This window comes from Pelodiscus sinensis, chromosome 5, assembly GCF_052426305.1.
Source record: "Pelodiscus sinensis isolate ZL-2025 chromosome 5, ASM5242630v1, whole genome shotgun sequence".
Classification (NCBI taxonomy): domain Eukaryota; kingdom Metazoa; phylum Chordata; order Testudines; family Trionychidae; genus Pelodiscus; species Pelodiscus sinensis.
Genome location: NC_143056.1, coordinates 24,193,503 through 24,210,019, shown reverse-complemented (window position 1 = coordinate 24,210,019; position 16,517 = coordinate 24,193,503). Strand labels below are relative to the sequence as shown.

The 16,517-nt window shown below is 42.7% G+C and overlaps 1 protein-coding gene across 7 annotated transcripts in view; it reads left to right on the top strand.

Annotated features, from left to right (window-relative positions):
- The window catches only part of EVL (Enah/Vasp-like), a 211,449-nt gene that overhangs the window by 87,906 nt on the left and 107,026 nt on the right, over positions 1-16,517 (top strand). The window contains exon 2 of one of the 7 annotated variants that reach the window (XM_075926578.2): positions 114-298. The exons of the other annotated variants lie outside the window; for them this stretch is intronic. The gene's annotated coding sequence lies outside the window, so the exon portion shown is untranslated. The remainder of the gene's footprint in view (positions 1-113; positions 299-16,517) is intronic. 7 annotated transcript variants of the gene reach the window in all.

The following is a 16,517-nucleotide window of genomic DNA, read 5'->3' as shown; positions in this document are numbered from 1 at the left end:
GTATGACAGTGAAAGGTGTTACCATGATTATTCCAGAAACCACAGCCAAGATATTTTAACCACAAAAAAGTATAGTAATAAATTAATTTACATGTAATTACATTTATTTACAGCAGCCTTGAGTTCTGCAGTGCACAGCTTCTTAGTCTTCAACGGCTTCCCTTGAAAGCAGCAGTAGCGCTGGCTCCAAAGACATCTAATCCTCAATCCTATTTGGAGAAAAATTGTTTAATAGCAGTTACTGGAAAGGCAATTGCAAGAGTGGCCTGCACAGAGGGAAATAAAAGAAATAAAACATGTAAGTTAGTAACAATTAATGTTGAATACTTGTTGACCAAATTCCTAAATTCACTTGAGCCTCATAGAATCCTAGAACTGGAAGGGACCTTGAGAGATCATCAAGTCCTGTGCCCTGCCCTCATGGCAGGACCAAGCACCATCTAGATCATCCCTGATAGGGGATCTATCTAACCTGCTCTTAAATATCTCCAGAGATGGAGATTCCACAGCCTCCCTAGGTGATGAAGAGCTTGATTCTCCATTCCCTTGTGTGGTAATTTTATCCTTGTGCAAAGTGGATATAAAACACTATCACGTCAGCTTTTTACACCCACTTTAAAATGGCAATACAAGCTGTAGAGTAGCAGAGATGGAGGCCTAAAGATTCTTCTGCCATGAAGCTTTGTAGAGACACCAAGATTTTCAATCTTCCTAGCAAAAATAATTTTCCACAGTGCTTAATTTGGGCACCTTGGTGTAGTGTGGCATTTCCTCCATGGTGCCATTGTGATCGACAGACTGCAATCATAGCTCTGGATCACTTATTTAACAGAAGATGTGGCATGGCTGCTCTGACCTGTTGGACAACAGCACTGGATGGGGAAACAGAAACACTTCTAATACCTAGAATGTAGATGTTTGTTTTTCAGAGACCCTTTCAAGCTATTTATGTCCTAAATCTGTCGTACCTTTCAAGTTGTGTTTTGAAATGGGAATTCTGCTCTTTATTCTACCTGTGCCTGGGTCTTGAGAGGGTGTTGGACACATGAGGTTCTGCTACCCAAGGAGAGTCTGAGAGAAAACCCTTGTGCTATCTGGCAGGATTCAGGCAGGAAAGAAAAGGGGTTTAGGAGCTGAAGTGATCAGGCAGTGGTGTGCATCAGGCAGTGGTGTGTATGGCAGAAAGGAAGCTCAGAACAAGGTCTTGGTGTTTGTGCTCTAGAAAGGAAGAACTTTTATTCTGGAGCTGTTTATCTTGGCACTGGGGAGAAATGTGTGCCTGAAAGAGCTCTGCTGTGACACCACTCTTGTGGAGTGTTGTTTTTTAGATTAAGAATTCTATTAATTACGTCCTGTCCACATGCTAAAGAAAACTGCAGGTGCCATGATCCTGCCATGTGGACCATATTTGTCTCCTCTTTAGAGACTGCTCTTTAAAAATATTCACAGCATTGGGGAAAGTGATCTTAACTTGCCCTTCCACGGGAGGGTGTTTTTAAAAGATGTTTACATCCTCCTTCCTTTCTGCTGTTAAAGTGCTCTGTTCTTTCCCTTCAGAATGCTTATGGCCTTGGAACACTAATGCATGTTCATTCATTCTATAAACAGCTGCTGTTTGGCCCCACCTCCAATTTCCTGGTCTCACAACTCTTTGGGGCCATCCTCTCAAAACACAGGAGATGAATGACTCCTGTTAAATCAGTGGGACTCCAGGTACATTTTTGCATTCTCCCCTGCCATCCTCTGTGTGTGCAAGGAGCTCTCCAAATCACCACTTTGTCCTTTAAATCCCTTAAACTGTCTGATGCTATGACAACCTGCTTTGCCCACAGCTAAGCAATGTACCCAGAGGCCTCTCATTGCTGCCTTTTGATCTTCCCCTCCCCTCATCATAACTGTTGGTCGTTTCACCTATTCTCTCCCACCTTGAATTTAGATTGTTACATCCTTGGGGTAAAGTGGCAGCTTTTTGTATAGTGCTTTTGTATAGTGCTTATGCTTAGCACAGTATGGAGCCTGGTCTCTGATTAGAGTTCTTAGTATTTTTATTGAAGGAGAAACTAAGTGTAACTAGTAATAAATCCTGAGAGATTAATATAGCTGTTTTGACTAGGGATGTAGTAGTATAGTTGATTAACCAATAAGCAAAAGCTTATAGGTTTAATGCTATATAGACTACATGCATCCCCTTTCTCCTCCCCTTCCCCCCCCCCCCCACGCTTGCCAGTACATTTTTTTAGCAGGCTGGCCAGCAGCCCAGCTCAGTCCCAGCTTGCACTGGGTCCTGGAACTACCCCCGCTGTGGCCCGCATTTTAAAGTGTATTAGGAGCCAGGCAGGCAGGCAGTCTGGCTTAGTGCTGGGTCCAGGAGCTCAGACCCCTCCCCCAGACAGGAGCTGCCTGGGGACTATAGACTAGTTGACTAACCGACAAGAATTCAAGAGGTTAATCGACTATTGAATTAACCGATATTTATCATCCCTAGTTTTGACCTGATTCACTTCTCATGCAAGTGTAAATCACAAAGGACTCTACCAAAGTTAGTGGAGTTCTACCCCTCTAAGGCAGACAGGAGAAGAGAATCAGACCTCCTATTTTCAAGCCACTCTAATTGTCACACTGGCCCCTGAAAATCCTGCCTTTTGGATGCAACAGTCCTTTGGGGTTACTTGCTGTTAGTTTAGTGATCAATAGAAGGTCACATAGTTACTGTGCTAGGGGGAACAGACCAGTCAGTTCCATCACTCCATGGAAGCATGGGTGCTGGAACTAGGGGTGCTGAGGTTATATACAGGTTGGTTCAGTGGCTCTCACTATAAAAATGGTGCCAGCACCGCTGCATGGAAGTGAAAGTTTCACTGCATGGAAGTGAAAGTTTCATTACGGTACAGCTGTGCTTCCTTATCCCTCGGCTTTAAGATCTTCTAGCTATGCTCTATATTCCATATATCTGTTTTGAGTTCTCTGATCCCCATCCCCTAACAGCTCTCAGCTTCCACCCAGCCCCTAGCCACCCAATATTTCCCTCATATCTCCTCATGAACCCTGCTCTCCAAAACTTCTTCTCTGAGCTACCCAACCATGGGCACCCCAACAATCCTATCTACTCCTCCAGCCATCTCTCACCTAGCTAGCCTCTAGAAGCCCTGTCAATACCTCACAAACTTTTTCCCTCATAGATGGGCTTAAGGTTTTCTCATCACCCTGAATATTCATATATCTATTTGGTTTCTCTGCGGGCAGCAAGGAATTTTTCACAGAGACGTGTGCCCTTTGGGAGGGAGTGCTGTCGATGCATTGAACCTATCACCTTAAGAGACTTTTGGGAAGCTAATATTTACTGTGTCACATACCTCGTCAGTGAATCCAAGGGAAAACAGCTGGAGTTTCAGGGACATTCTGGAGGTACAAAATCTGTAGTGGATTTCCAAAACTCTTTAGAGTTTAGGGACCTCACAGTGATGTCAGGAATGCAGGATTGGGCCCCAGGAGAGAATCACAGAAACACCACCTATTTGAAACAAAACAGATTAGCTACTATCCATGTGCAATGGTAAACACACTCAGTAAGCATGAAGTAGATCGGCACTGGAAAGAGAATATTCTGCAATAACTTTATTTAATTTTGACTTGTACATTTGAAGTGCCCATTTGTCACCCTGGGTACTTAAACTCTGCTTAAAACATTCAATAGCAAATGTATCCATCAAGGGAATAAAATAAAATACAATAAAACGAGCTGCATATTTATAAATGGCCAGCAGTAATTGGTTTCATGCTTAGGTCTGGTCTGTCTGACATGCATCACTACACTAACCCGTACACTCTGAATACTCGTGGTCATTTTTAAAAATTGTTTTCTTTGTTCTAAACCCAATGGTAAAGAACATTGTTTACATTTATCCACCCTAAAATTGGACTGTATCTAAGGTGGGAGGAATTGCTACACTCAGCAGCATAAATTGAGTTCCTGTATTGCGGGTTGGTCTTGCTGAATGATCTGTCTGTGGTTTTGGTTATCAGTAAAATAAATTACACTCTGAATCGATGAGCACTTGAATATTTAAAGGCCACAGGGTGCAATGTGGGGATGCTGTGATCTTTAGAAGGACTGACAGCTTTCCCTCTGGCTATTTACATGTCTGCTTTGTATGACATAAATGTCAGAATTGCTACTAGCTAATTAGAGCAGTAGGTCAACCACTGTCTTTCTGTGTATAGGAGCCTGGGCCATTAGTGACATTAAAGAGAGCTCTTTTGCTGATTTTTCATTTTGTACTAGAACTGACTTAAAATGTTGCATTTCAGAGTGTGGCATCACTGAGTATAGCAAAAAGGGCTCCTATAGGGGATTGCACTGTAAAAGACAGTTCTTCCACCCTCTATCCCCATTTCTGAAAATGTGAACAATAATGTATGGACCTGCTGTGATAATTACAGGCCTTTGCATGGCCCTTAGGTTTGACCTACATGGGCGAAGAGCATTGATTCATTTTGGTTCCAAAGCAAAATGTACATTCAAAATGACAGTTTAAGCAATAGCAGCATTATGGATCCCAAGACCTATATAGATAGACAAACTTGATTTCCTTTCAACTTACTGAAGGTTTAGTCTAGCTGTTTCTAACTATTTTCTGATAATTTACAAGCAAACTAAAATTGCCATAATTCTATTCTGGTCTTGTATTGGAGAAATTGATTTGGTGGTTTTGGTTTTTTAGTTGTAGTTTTTTCCATTTAAAATTCAAGGGTGCTCCTTGAATGTATAAAATATGTGATCGCTGTTTTCAGTTTTAAACCATTATTTTTCTGATGGTTTCTTTAGGGTTTTTTCCAATGTTAGTACAGTGTTTGTCTTCATAAGTGAAATGGCAAGTGAAGTTAGGGGAACAGACCGCAAATTATGTAAAGCCAGCTTCAGCTTTTAACTAGGGATGTTAAATCCTGTTTAATTGGCTAACCGGTTAAACATATTGTTTAACCAATTAAAGGGGGTGAGCAGAGGACTGCTCCAGCTGGTTAATCTTAACCAGTAAGCATCACTCCTTAAGAAGATCATTCTACTTAACCCAATGTCTTGAGTTGCAGCTACAGATTAAGGACACCAGGAGCAGCTTCTGATACAGAGACTTTTGGCCTGTGTAATGGTTCATCCATTGGCTGCTCCATACACCACCCCTCCAGTTTGAGAGACAGCAAAGCTCTGTGGCAGACAGCATGTGGGGAGGCCTGCAGCCACTGAGTGGCTTCTTTGTGGCATGCCCACCTTTGCAGTAGAACTGTAGCATTTCCACTTAGGTCTCATTTGGGAGCTTAGATGCCTACACTAGGAATGTGAAGGAGAATGGGATGGCAGCAACCTTTGATGAACAGCAGTTTTCCCCAAGACTTAGCCCATTCATATTAGCTGTTTGCCGCAAAGTAACCTTCTCCTGCATGTAGCTCAGGGTGCTCTGACTCATGTTCATGCACTCTAGCGGCTTATTGCTTTCCTGATATCTCCCCCCCCCCCCTTATACTTACATATACTATTCATTTCAGTGTTATGCTTGCGAAAAAATTAACCCTGATCCTCTGTGTGTGTGTGTGTGGGGGGGGGGGGGGTTGCTAAAGTCACAAGCAGTGTCATAAAAGAGGGATCTTCATTTCCCTTCCTGCCTCTCCATCCGCCCCCAAGCTAGCACTTTTCTGCAGTGCTGATTCTGTAGAAATTGAAAATCATATGAAGAGATGTTTTCCATTTATAGGAAAGATTCATGGCTTGCTGCTGTGTTCTTTTATGTGCATGGTGATTGTCATTCCATGGAAAATGAAAGCTCTTTATTCCCCCAGACGTATGGTATAGTTGCAGATTTACGTTGCCCTTTTTGGAAAAGATGGGCTGATCCTGCCAAATTAGCTGTGGCGGATGTGCGGGCAGGGGCTGCTCTTCAATGGGAATGGAATTAAAACCACTGCTCTCATCTCCAATGGGAACTGCATCTACATGTTCAGTCTGAGATTTTCAAAGAAGTCTAAGGGTATGTCTACACTACAGCACTAATTCTAACTAACTTAATTCAAATTAGTTAATTCGAACTAAGCTAATTCGAACTAGTGCATCTAGACCTAAAAACCAGTTCGAATTAGCGTTTTGCTAATTCGAACTAGCATGTCCACATTGAGTGGACCCTAAACCGAGGTTAAGGATGGCCGGAAGCAGTGCCGGCAGGGCATCAGATTAGGACTTAGAGCGTGGAAATGCTGTCTCAGGCTAGCCGAGGGCTGTGCTTAAAGGGACCCGACCGCCACCCCGGACAGACAGTTCTCAGGGTTCCCCGCTTGCTTGTCTACCTCGATGAGGGACAGCTAAGCAGTCCTGTCTTGGAGTGCTCTGAGTGCCCACACTCGGCACATCACAGCACTCGGCCATCAGCCCAGCTGCACTTGCTGCAGGCTGCCATCCGGGGGAGTCAATTGGGGGGCTGCAGGAGAGCTTCCACCCTGAGGAGCCCGCAGAGCCACCCCAGTCCTCCCCATCGGGGGCTCGTACCCCACTCCTCCCTCACCTCCTTCCACTTACCCTTCCCTAGCCCCCCTTCCTGATGTACAAAATAAAGGACACGTGTGCTCAAAAATAGAAACTCTCTTTATTTAACAAAACTGGGGGGGGGGGTTAACCTCTGGGGAGACTGGGAAAAGGAGGTGGGAGGGGGAAGAGAGAGGGTGGGGGAGGGGAAGGGGAAACCTGGGAGGAGGGAGCTGGAAGGGGGAAGCCAGGGGAAGAAGGAGGAGGGGAAGTATCAAACTATGGTATGCCATATCTTCAGTACTGTATACAGATGTGGTCTTCTTACCCCAGAAAAGATGTTTTGGCCTTGGAAAAAGTTCAGAAAATGGCAACTAAAATGATCAGGGGTTTGGAACAGGTCCCATATGTCCCATATGAAGAGAGGCTAAAGAGACTGGGACTTTTCAGCTTAGAAAAGACGAGACTGAGGGGGGATATGATAGAGGTCTATGAAAGCATGAGTGGTGTGGAGAGGGTGCATAAAGAAAAGTTCTTCATTAGTTCCCATAATAGAAGGACTAGAGAACACCAAATAAAATGAATGGGTAGCAGGCTTCAAACTAATAACAGAAAGTTCTTCTTCACAAAGCAACTAGTCAACCTGTGGAACTCCTTGCTGCAGGAGGCTGTAAAGGCTAGAACTAGAACAGAGTTTAAAGAGAAGTTAGATAAAGTCATGGAGGTTGGGTCCATGGAGTGCTATTAGCTAGGGGGTAGAAATGGTGTCCCTGGCCTCTGTTTGTGGAAGGCTGGAGATGGATGGCACAAGACAAATGGCTTGGTCATTGTCTTCGGTCCATCCCCTCCAGGGTACCTAGTGTGGGCCGCTGTCGGCAGAAAGGCTACTGGGCTAGATGGACCTTTGGTCTGACCCAGTATGGCCGTTCTTATGTTTTTATGTTCTAAGCTCAGGGCTCAGGGTCGGGGGTCTCACTGGACCACCTTGATTTTCATGCAGACCTGCTCCTGGGTGGCCAGGCTGGCAGCTATCCTGCCCTAGACGGCCACTTTCCTGTGCGTAGGGCGGAGGTCGTGGATGAGGTCCACGATGTCCACACTAGACCAGGCGGGTGCCCGCCTCTTGCAGCCCCAGGCAGGATGCTGGGAGTGGCCAGCCTGGTCCCGGGAAGAGGCGGAGGGCTGGGTGGCAGCGGGTGGCTGGCTCGTGCCGTGCCAGGTGCAGGGTCTGTTGGCTTGGTGCTGGCAGGCTTGCACCTGGCACTGGCACCATAGCTAGACCGTGTCCCTTTAAGGGCTCCGGGGCCGGGAGGGGGGCAGACAAGTTTCCCTGGTGGTGCCCAGAGTGGCCACCAGGGCAAGCTGGGGAGGGCTAGCCTCCCACTAGTTCGAATTAAGTGGCTACACAGCCCTTAATTCGAACTACTTAATTCAAACTAGGTGTTAGTCCTCGTAGAATGAGGTTTACCTAGTTCGAATTAAGCGCTCCGCTAGTTCAAATTAAGTTCGAACTAGCGGTTTGTATGTGTAGCGCCTATTAAAGTTAATTCGAACTAACATCTGTTAGTTTGAATTAACTTTGTACTGCAGACATACCCTAAGATGTTAGGCCCCAAACTCCCAATGAATGTCAAAGGGGTTGGAGCACCTAAACCCCATTGGCCTTTTTGAAAATCCCAACCACACAATAAAGGCTTCTCTGCACACTACTCTGAAACAACTGCATCTGGTTTAACTCAGACCATTCATTATTCTCTGCAGGTCTGTGTCTGGACACTTTTACTTCAGTATTAGTATCATGATTTGATTTGATTTCAGGCAATACAAAACATTGCTCTTAATTTGGATTTTGTGCTTATTCACAGGCTTGCTCCAAAATAACATAAAGGTGTGAATTAAAATGGGCTTCATTATTTTGGTGCCAGTTTGTGTGTAGAACAGCCCTTAGGAGGAGAAGCATGCAAGAGGCAAAGATTATAATCAGCTTCTTGATGTATCCCATCAAATGGCAATATTTCTTTCTGGGCCAGAGTGCAGTGAGCATTTACTCATGTGAGTGAATAACTAAGGGCTTCACAGTCACCATTAAGTAGGTCATCTTCACAATAGTTCCCACCCACTAAAACAGAATTGCACAGCTGGCTATGTGCATCACTGTTTTCTTTTCACATCCTTCTCACTACCCACCCAGTAGCATTCCATCCCTCTGAATTATTGTAAAGCTACTATGGGAAATGCAGTGCCAGCCTAGGCGGATCTGTGAGACTGGCTGGTATTCTGCTTCTTGATTGTACAGGCAGATTTTGTACAGCAATTACATTTCTAATTTCTCTAGTGCCTGTAGCAAGGTACCATTAGAAATACTGATATGCAGTGTAGTTGTAGACCTGAATATTAGAGAGACAAGGTTTTTAAGTCTCGGCTTGACAAAGCCCTGGCTGGGTTGATTTAGTTGGGATTGGTCCTGCCTTGGGCAGTGGAGGCTGGACTTGATGACCGCCTGAGGTCTCTTCCAGCTCTATGATTCTATAAGGTGTGTAGGCGAATATCTTTTATGGGACCAACTCTTTCTCCAGTGCTCTCTCCCCTGGTCTCTATCAATATAGCTGCACCTGCATTGAGGAAGTGGGGGGGGGGGCGGATATAACAACTTTGATGTACATTGTAACGGACAGCACTGCTGGGGGCAAGGACTGTCTAGACATAGCTGGGAGTATGCTTTGTGGGGCACAAACTTACAGGCAAATGCTGGAGGTCCTCCGAGCACAAGGCCACGATAAGAATTAGCGTGGGGTGAATTACCATTAAAATACTCCTAGACTTGACACATGAAGGAGGGTGCTTTTCATAGGCTGGCAGGATGGCACAGTGGCTTAAGCTAGTTACAATGAAGGCTCAACATTGGATGTTTTTAACTCAGGGCCCCACTGAAATCAAGAGGAGCAAGATCAAGTTCTCAGCACCTGTGGTGGCTCCACTACTCGATCATAAAGGTGATCAGCCACCACTGGGGCTCCTCCAGTCTAAGAATAAGTCTGAAGTCTCAAAGAGTTTAATAAAACAACAGCAAGCTTTATTGTTAGTTTTATTTGAAAATTGTGTGAATGTAATTCTAAAATCGAGTGACTGACTGAGAGCAGTGGGCCCATATAATACATCTGAATAACTTCGGTTTTGAGTTTCTCTTTTTGTGGAGAAGAGGGGATTGTTGAAGACCCACTTTTTTAAACAACTGTGCTGGTCAACTGATCAATTGGCACTGGTACACAGCACTATACAGGTGGGACATGGGAGGCCATAAGCAATCTTGAAAACAACTTGAGATGTCAGTTCTGAACCTACACATTCCACGTAAAACTAAGGTACAAAGGTCCACAAAAGATATCCTAGGGAAAATAAGAGATTCCATGAACTGCTTAATGCAGAGTTATAAGCTGGAAAACATTCCACACTCAAAGCTAAGATAATCTTCAGTGTGAGGGAGGAAAGTTGTTTTTTCCCCTCCATTTATCATGTATTTCACAAAGGTGTTCTCAAAATCCACTGCCTGATTTCCAGCAATGGTTGTATTATTAAGTAAATAAGGGCCATTGTTTGGGTGTTAGAATCCAGTCATTCTAAAATGAGAAAGAGATGAAACAGAGAAGAGAAGGAAGACAGAAATATCGAAGAGAAAAGGCTTATGGCAAAAATGCAGACAATACTTTAGAAAAAGGGTCATTTGAAACTAATGCTCTCTAACCCAGTTCCACCGCCTGTCATGAGACTGCAAGCTGGATTTTTAAAGGGAGTTTCAGAGGTCAGTGTTTTATCCATTAAGCTGTAACTGCCTAAACTGAGAGTGCTGCCCAAGAGACGATACAAACTCTTGCCTGATTTGTATTTTGTTTGCACGTTGGGGAGTTGGCTTTAACAGACCAAATAACAATAAGACATTCCTCAGATGATAACAGACCAATTATAAAGTTCACCAAATGTTTCATGCAGTCTCTTTAGTTTGGGTAGCTTCATTGGGAAGCATCAATAACCCAATTCAGACCTAAGCAGTGGAGTAATAACACGTGAGAGAATATCAATTCAGTCAGCCTTTCAAAAACCTGTTTCTAACTTAAGAGTCTAATTATAATTTGGCTTTGGACTCTTAATTTCTAAGTGGCTTTTTATTTGTTTGAGTTGAGAAGTGCTGTTGTCTGCATTTGAACAAAAAAAATCTACCTTCCCCACCTACTTAGACTGTGACTCAGCATATCTTCAGAAGCATTTAGGCAGTTTTAACATTTTGGCTTAAAAAGCTGAATTGAGAGCTGTTTAGCCATGGATGATGTAGAACTCATACATGAGTGTATATCTTGGTATCCTATTGGGTTGCCTCTGTCACATCCTATTCACACTCCCAATTCAGTTTCTTAAGGGAGAGCAAAGGTTTAAAAGTCAGCGTCTGAGTGATATGAGTTAGGGGGCATTTACACTAGAATACTATGCTGAAAGTGGTTCTTGGTCTGCCCATTGCTGCTGCAAAAGAGTGAGAAGGATGCTCAAAGAGTCATGGCAACGTTAGAAGCAAGTCAGGCAAATAAAATTGTAAAATATTTCAATACAATTAATTAATGGGGCCTAATCATTTCTTGCTGTGAACCTGGTGTGGTTGTTGACACATGGGCAAAGTGGGCAGATGCTGATTTTGCAAATCCTACCATTCCCAATATTTGGTAGCATCTTACAACTCTTTTGCAGAGGATAATACGACTGCTTTGGCTCAGAATGTTGAGTGAACATTTTGTTTAATCCTGTTCCTACAAGCTATAGGCCTGATTCTACACACACACACTTGTTTGTGTAGAATTAGGTAATATTTTTCACAGCTGGTGTATATCTGCATGCACCAAGGCCAGACTCAAAGCCCACTGAACTGTCAGCAGTGCCAGATTTATGCACATGCTAAATAAACTACATCTTAGGGCCTCCGATTATAAGCGGTTCTAAAAAAAATAAGTATTAGTTTTTCTTTACATCTTCGCTTATGTAGCGGTATATATGCAAATATAAAACTTTGTTTCCTTTTTCATTGTCATATTCTTATGATGATTCTGTGGGGCCTCTTAAACGTGAAACATCTTAAGGCTTCAGCATGTCTTAATTTAGCACTGTCTGTGGGAATGTTTCAGTTTAGTTTTGTGCATTTGGGATCAGGCTCCAATTGCCCAGAGCTACTCACTTTTGTTTTGCTAATTTACTGGGGAGTTTTGTGTTTACTTGTTATGAAACACAGAAAAGTGGCAGAATTTCAGCAGTTGCACGTTTACCTGAATGCACACGTGTTTTAACATCCCTACCCTTTACACAATACATGAATCTTACACATTAAATAAAACATGATATGCAGGTTGTGCTGTTCAGAAGTTTTGCTTCTGGTGATGGGTAGCATTGGCAGTAAGTTTAATTTAAAAATGAGCAACTATAAAACTTTCTGTAAGAGGTTCCTAGTCTGATTTTCTGTGATAGTGAAATTAATACCTTTCTTAGGTATTTAAAATTCAAAAATAGATAGAATCTCTTTAAAATAAAAGGAAGGAAGGAATTAACATATAAAGTTTGTCTTTCCTTTTCCATGTGTGACAATCTCTCTACTGAGATAAAAGGAAGTGTACAGGGTAGAAGTGAAAGTAACTGTTCTAGACCAGATGTCCATTGACAGTCGGTATTTGGCTCACTGTAGGTGAGAATCTCACTTCCATACACCTATAATTAGAAATGAGTATAAGCCAACATTCAGACCATTAGTAGCTGCTCTTTAAACCTAGATCGTTGTCTTCCTTTTACATGAAATGTTCTAAGGGAGAAAATTAAGTAAACCTCTTACAGAAATTCAAAGCAACAGTACAGAGCCAGACATAAAACACTCTGTACATTCTCAACATCTAATTCGAAAAGTCAGGAAAAAGAATCAGACGTAAGCCAAAGCCCAATGAAGCGAATGGGAGATTTTGTTGACTTCAGTTGGTTTTGGATCAGAACCGTAGTGTATGGTTGTTTCTAAATAGAAATATGGAGCCTACGCATTTTTATCCTTAACTTCCAAGCTCCTACACTTGGAACTGCAATTGGCTATAATGCCAGTTCTGACAGACAGTTTGGACTCTTTCTTTGTATCACTGGCTAATGTGTAAATGGCAATGTTTGTTTTATATCAACTGTAAAACATCTCAGGCAATCAGAATCCCAAGTCCTTTCATATTTTCAGGGGAACATTTTCTGTATCATATTAAACAAACTGCCATTACATTGTGGGGCTCCAGTTGTTATGAAATTGCTGATTAGTGGTTATTAAATTAGCTGACTTCAACATAAATGACATATTCTTTACATGAAGTGGGAGATTATGTATCTCCATGTGGTCTATGAATTCTTCCATTGCTGCTTAGTGTGGGGTCTTGGCTCACATGAAACAAGCTATTTGTGCCACCAAACAAAATGGGCTGACCCTGTGAAAGCTGATAAGGCCTACTCCTGTAGTGAAGATGGTGAGAGTTTTGTTGACGACATGTACAATGGCGCTCCATTGGGCCTTTCATTAAGTCTTTACTTAGTGGATTTAGAAAACTTTTTTTTCAGGATGTATAGTGGGTTTCCATGTTGAAGTGATTAGAGAAGAAAAAGGCCACCTACAACATATTTTCATCCCGGCTGGACAAAGATCAAAGGCAGCAAATGCATTTTTGTTTATTTAACTAGGTGTTGTTTATAATGCTGTAAGGTTGGGAGAAGGAATGGGAATTTTGGGGTGTAAAAAGAGAGACATTTGTTAAAAGTGTTACTAATAGTCTCTGGATTATATTGATTATCTCAAATATCCTTCCTGACAATATATTTGTTGTAACTGAAGCCCCCATTTCTCTCCAAGTGCACAGCTATTCCCTGCAGAGTTCCTCCAGAACTGGAGATTGCAAGTATGTCCCCATTCTGCAGAGAGGAACTCTCCATACATTTTGCTGTTGCCTCTGGGCACTGGTTGTGCCTGTCCCACCATTTAGTCGTGAGGGATGAACAATGCACAGAGAGAGACCTCCACCTGCCTTTTCCTGGCTTCACCCCCATGTCCCCACTATATGCTAGTTTTGTGAGTGTGTGTCATACCTTGTCCACCTCTCTCTATCCTGCCCGGTCTTGTGCAATGGGACTGTGAATCATGTTGTTGTCTTCTTGTCCCCTGCGAATCATGCCAGGCAATGAAATTCAAGGATGAATATGGTTCTTTGTGAAGGTTTGATCTAAAGAGCGCCACTTTCCTTATAATACTGCATTTGGAAGAGGGGGTTAGGTGTTGAAGCCTGCTCCTACACAACCGGCAGCAGGGCTATAGCTCAGTCCTATCTCTGTTGATTTGCATTCCTGTGGGGTGCCCTCTCCACAGTTTCACAATTGTAGATGTTATTTTCTGACATGCTTGGTTATCAGAGGATTTTTTTTCTGTTAACCATTTATTTCAGCTAATATTTTCCATGATAGGTTGGGCTCTACCAAATTTACAGCCATGAAAAAAGTATCATGGACCATGAACTCTGATCTTTTGTGTGCTTTTACCCTGTACTGTACAGATTTCATAGAGGAGACCAGCATACCTCAATCCCGCCTCCATCAGCATAGAAGTAAGGGTGGCAATACCACACCATGCAACCCTTACTCATGTGCTGCTGCCTTCAGAGTTGGGCAGTTGGAGAGTGGTGACAGCTGACCGAGGGCCCAACTCTGAAGGCAGCAGTGCAGAAACTTAGGGTGGCAATAGCACAGCATGCCGTCCTTACTACTATGCTGCTGCTGGCGGCGGCTTTGCCTTTATAGCTATGGTCCTGGCCAGCAGCAGCAGAGAATCAAGGGAATAAGGATATCAGTACAACAACCCACACAAGCTGGTGACCCTCACAAGCTTTTTTTATGGTCAGGACACCTGCAGTTACAACACTGTGAAATTTTTGATTCAAATAGCTGAAATAATGACATTTTGATTTTTTTTTCATAACCCTATGATCATGAAATTGACCAGAATGGCCCATGAATTTGCTAGGGCCATAATGATATGCACTCAATTTTTATGATTAGGGGTTTGGAACGGGTGCCATGAGAAGAGAGATTAAGAAGACTAGGACTTTTCGGCTTAGAAAAGAGGAGACTAAAAGGGGGAGGGGATATGATAGAGGTCTATAAAATCATGACTGGTGTTGAGAAAGAAAATAAAAGAAAAGTAATTTATTTGTTCCCATAACAAGAACTAATGGTCACCAAATGAAATGAATAGGTAGTAGATTTAAAACAAACAAAAGGAAGTATTTCTTCATACAATGTACAGTCAACCTGTGAAACTCCTTGCCAGAGGATGTTGTGAAGACCAGGACTTTAACAGGGTTCCAAAAAGGAGCTAGATAAATACATCGAGGGTAGATCCATCAATGGCTATTAGCCAGGATGAGTAGGAATGGTGTCCCTAGCCTCTGTTTGTCAGTAGCTGGCAATGGGCAATAGGGGATGGACCGCTTGTTGGTTTCCTGTTTTGTTCATTCCTTCTGGGGCATCTGGCATTGGCCACTGTCAGAAGACAGGTTACTGACCTAGATGGACCTTGGTCTGACCCAGTATGATTGTTCTTATGTTCTTATTGCTTTACAGCTCCCTTTAAAATGAAATGATGGTTCTATGCAACGTGGGAAGACTAGAGCCCTAAAAGATTGTGCATTTTTACATATAGGACTAATGGTTAGTGGACAAAGAATTTTTGACCCATCAGCACATGTAATGGATGCAAATCTGGTAAAATGGTCTTATCATACTATATATTTTAGAAATGTGTGTCTGTCCGTCAGTGTGTGAGTTCATTTATTCAAGGACTCCTCCAAAATGGTAAGAGATTAAGACCGCCAAATTTGGTATGCAGCTTGCTCTTATAACATAAAGCGTTGGCAGGAGAGACCGTTATACTGCAGAATAACCATAGGGGACAGCAAGGGGACAGAGATAGGGACTAGGACAACAATAACCCCATTGGGCCAGCAGGGAGCAGAGGTGGAGAAAAGGGCGGATATCTATTATGTGTTTCAGAGAATCTGTCTGTTGTGTGTGTTTGTCTGTGTGTCTGTCCCCCAGCTGGGAGACATGCACCCCTTCTCCAGTAGTGCCTGCTGCAGCTGCAATATTCATGGATAGATGCTTTTCACCGGGCCCCCAGAGGGAAGCGGGGCTGTGTTTTCCCCTCTCCTTAGGGCAGCCTGCATAGTGAACCCCTCAGTCCCACTCCAGATTTAAATGAAGAAAAACAAAACTTATTTGAGTTAAGGACATAAGCAACGCTGAGTAATTCTTCTGGTATTCTTATATAATACAAACAGCTGTGAATTGAATTTTGCAAATCTGGATTTATCATAAAATCATAGTGTTGGAAAAGACCTCAGGAGGTCGTGGAGCCCAGCCTTCTGCCCAAAGCAGGACTAACCCCAACTAAATCATCCCAGCCAGGGCTTTGTCGCATATTTACAGTTTTTTTCTTACTGATTTTTCGAAGTTTATTAGTGTGTTATTTCAGTAGTGCATTCTAATGCCTATTAATCATGCTCTCTGTAAATGAAAAGTCATTAGTTTATGTAAATACTTCCTTTACATAGAACTTTGTAGTGTTTACTTATTGTAATGGGTTTCTTTTTAAGGTAATATAATAAACCTAAATATGAAACAGCAAATGTACATGTATAAAAAGTAATTCAGATTGTCTGTCTGAAATATTGTGTTAATTATTGAAAAATCATGTTTTCAGCTTGTCTGCTTTCAATAGCTTGTAGGCAGTAAAGTTTATTTTGGATGATTGAGTAAAGAGTCTTGTTGTTCATTCAAACCCATGACATCTTATAGTGCTTCTTTTCATTCGTAAGGATGAAAGGTTTTCATGTCTTGACGTGATGTATCATTTTGAGGCTCAGTCAGTGATCTATCTGTTTCAATCGATAGCTCCTAGACCTGAGAGCAT